The following is a 3,912-nucleotide window of genomic DNA, read 5'->3' on the forward strand; positions in this document are numbered from 1 at the left end:
TAATTTACAATTTAACCTATATATATTTAAATATTTTGTTTTCACTCAACCATGCATCTTAGACAAAACAAAAAGACTGCCACCATTCTACTTGTATTAATATAAACGCATATACGGTGTCAGGAATTCCACTAAAAAGTAAAAACCCTTAAACCCAACCAAATGTTCTTGATTTATTTGTATTTTGTAACACAACAAGTTATAGTTGAAACTGGGTATCAACTTATTTTTTGTGTGAGTGTCGTGGGATGCCTAACATTTGATATGTTTAACTGAATAACTGGATATATGTTTCTAGTCCAAGACAAATTTCTGCCTAATTTAAATTATACTTGAAAGTTCAAATAGTGTAAAAACAACCTTGAACGTTTAGACCCCCAATTTACAAATTAACAATTCAAGTTTTATGTCAAACAATTAGTGTGCAGAAAATGAACAAAAGCTATAAAACAGAATTGGAAAACAATCTAAGCCAATATAAAATCACAACCACAGCAGATAATAAAAGGCAAAAAGATAAAAGAGAAGGAAGATGCAAACACAAGGACAACACGCGATGTATTATCGAAGAGGAAACCGAAGCCCTCGGTGTAAAATCTCTCCGCCGCCCTCCAAGCAGTAAGTAATCCACTAAAAAATGTAGTTGGGATACATGGACAGCAATAGACCCTCCAAGCCTAATCTACCCAGTGCACCTAAGCTCTCCAAGCTTCTTGCTCCAACGAGGTTGCGCCGAACCTATTTCTTTTCTAGCTTCCTAGATTCTGCTACTTGACCATAGCATCAACCAATGTAAATTGGTTTCTTCCTAACTGCTTCCCAAAACACCAAACAGCCCTCTCACAGTAATGGATATGGTGAGAAAAGGTTTTGGTAAAATGCCTCTTAAAGGTTTAACAATGGAGAGAAAGTGTCACGCCCCAAACCCGATACCCGGATTTGTGACCATGACCGGCATGCTAATATCAAGTTTAAACCTGATATTAACAAGAACCAACCTAACTTTTACTAAACTTTTCCAAATGTTTCTCTTTTCTTTTCAGAATAATTTTCTTGTTTCTTTACTTCTTGAAATCACTTTTCACTTGATAGTCAGAGCATCTACGCTGTACTCAAAATATGACATAATCTACCAATCATTTAATTTCCACAGTTTCACATAATATATTTCTTAATACTTTAAGGTACACAACTTTCTTTAGATCCTAAAATACACAATACTACAAAAACATAAAATTGCTAATATAGGATCTATACATATAAAACTAAAACCAGCTCCTTCCAAACTCGACTAAGGCTCCCTCTGCTCCAAAATAAAACCTGCTAACTGAAAGAGTGGAAGGGGTGAGCTACACAGCTCAGTAAAGGTAAAATATATGAGAATTCAATAAGGATGTATGTAAATCAAATCATTTCATTTTATGAATATTCGAATAGGAGAACATCTTTTCATGCATAGTATTTTATACTATTCACAATAATAACTTATATGCTCTTCATAGAAAATAATTGTTCTCCTTTTTTCTTATCAGGTTAATATTACTGAAACCTTTCAGATTAAACTTCTTTCATTTCCTACAAAGTCGCCATATATATATTCTCATTACAAAATAATTATTTTAACTTAAATCAGATAATCGGCAACTTTGTATTAAAAGATACTATAACTTTCATGATCATAAAATTTAACATTCCATAAAAACAGATATCTGATAACTTTTAAACATAAACTTGTACTTTCATCAGAAACTTTATCTTTATAGCACAACAGATTTCAGAAACTTTTATCTTTAATGAACAACTTTTCTTTTCATCATAAACTTCTTTTCATGAGAGCTTTCAACTTTTCATAATACATTTAAACAAAATCATTCTCTCATGATTAATAACATAATATAGCTGTTCATAAATAACTTGTTGGTTAGTCCATATCTGATAAGTCTGTACAGAGAAGGCCTTATCACATTTGGGTGCCACCGTGTGTATGATATTGTCCCCTTTGGGAGGCTTGATGACACATCCCCTCCAGGTTTTGTTCCTCCTCACTGTCCGTACACATTGGGGAGAAGGCCTTATTCAGATTAGAGTTACGGGCAACCCCATTTCCTCTACTTTAAATGGCCTAGAGTTATGGGCAACCCCATTTCCTCTACTTTAAATGGCCAAACATATAATATTTTTCCATGAAAAGCCAGTAATTAACCCCTACTAGCCAAGTTCAGATCACCAGAGGACATAACCCGAAAACATTTCATACTTTTACATCATACTGAAACTTCTTATTTTGCATAACATTTCATAATAATAACATTTCCATTCTTTTCTTTAAATATCATGTTTGTGGAATCAGTAATAGCATCAATATGCTTAAATCATATACATAAGTTTTTCGAAAGCTCACGAACATATCTTTGTCAGAATAATGATTACATGCCATATCTCTAATCAAAAACATTTTAATGCATAATATATTTTAAAATAACCTCATGGCTTACCAAATGCCCATATAACTTATCCCTTACCTGAAAGCAGATGAACCGAGAGCCTAAAGTCGAAGGAGCTTAGACTTGGATACTGGTAACACCTAAACCAAATAGCAAAGCTTACTACTATCTATAATTCCTTATCATAAACTTCACATTCATCTTAAAGCTTATTTCTTAGAATCAAGGAAATCATAATCCCACCTCAAAGAGGTTCCCACAAATACAAAATATATTCATCAGAAAACATGTTGTACTAAATCATAAAGAAACCAATTCATAAAATTTATATATGATTCTAACATACCAAAGGATGAGCATATTAAATTATAGCTCAAAACATTCACTCTAACTTTGGAATTAAATCCTCAAAGTTAGGCATGTCCCTTACTGTTCACTGTTTTATTCCAGCAGTGTATGCCTCATTTGTAAAATACAAACGGGCTGTTCAAGCATATCCAATTGTCATGAAAATTTACAGAACTACTCTCCTGTATGTCCAGTGTATACCATAAAAATTTCGGAGTCAAAGCATAAACCCATAATTTACTAAAAATCACGCAAGACAGCATACTTAAATCTGTCCTGACAGGATTTCATGCAAATTATAAATTAAACCATTATTTTTATATTAATCCAAATGATGTAAGACCAATCCAATAACAACATAAGTGTCTTAGGTTTCATAGGAATTATCCCCAGCATCCTAATTCACAAAATACGATTTAATACAGAATTTTCTTGTAGTAAACATCAAATCTGTCACAGAGACAGCTTCAGTACATAATCTTTCAAAATCATCAACAAATAGCAATAAGTTTTAATTTAATTTGGGTATTTTTATACTTATAGTATACATATTAAAATACCCTAACAAACATTCAATAGACCACAATATCATCAATATTTCAAGTAACTAAAACAGAATCACCAATTCAGCTTCCAAAATCAGAGTAGAGAACAAAGAGGGAAAGTAAGCAAACAATTATACTATCCAAATACACAAAATCAGATGAGGTTTAATTACTTACCCACACACTTTGAAGAAGAAACCTTAAGGCTAATTTTTAATTTCTTCTTTAAAGAAATTAGAATTTTTGGTGAGAAAGGAAGAGAGAGATGTTGCCGTGTAAGAAGGGAAGAGGAAAGAAGAACAAAGAAAGGGGGAAAAAGGAGTAGAGAAAGAGGAAAGTGAGCTGCTGGACTTCAGATGCAGCAAAATAAAGATAAGCCAAATTGACTTTAGGGGTGGGGTACGTGGGATGCTAGGGAAGAAAATATCCCACCCCTTTTCAACTTTTTTTTTTTTTTCTTTGCATTCACACTTTTATATATATATATATATATATATATATGTACACTTTGCATTCTCACTTATCTACAAGAATAATATTATTTTACACACACACACACACACACACACATATAT

At 32.4% G+C, this 3,912-nt stretch overlaps 1 long non-coding RNA gene across 1 annotated transcript; it reads right to left on the reverse strand.

Moving 5' to 3' along the window:
• Positions 1-1,120: 1,120 nt before the first annotated feature.
• Positions 1,121-3,766, reverse strand: LOC126703205 (uncharacterized). Its single transcript, XR_007647971.1, has 3 exons — positions 3,515-3,766; positions 2,523-2,584; positions 1,121-1,327 (listed from the first exon to the last, which is right to left on the reverse strand). It is a non-coding gene; the product is annotated as an uncharacterized LOC126703205 (long non-coding RNA).
• Between the last annotated feature and the right edge of the window lie 146 nt (positions 3,767-3,912).

Source organism: Quercus robur, chromosome 10 (genome assembly GCF_932294415.1).
Source record: "Quercus robur chromosome 10, dhQueRobu3.1, whole genome shotgun sequence".
NCBI lineage: Eukaryota > Viridiplantae > Streptophyta > Magnoliopsida > Fagales > Fagaceae > Quercus > Quercus robur.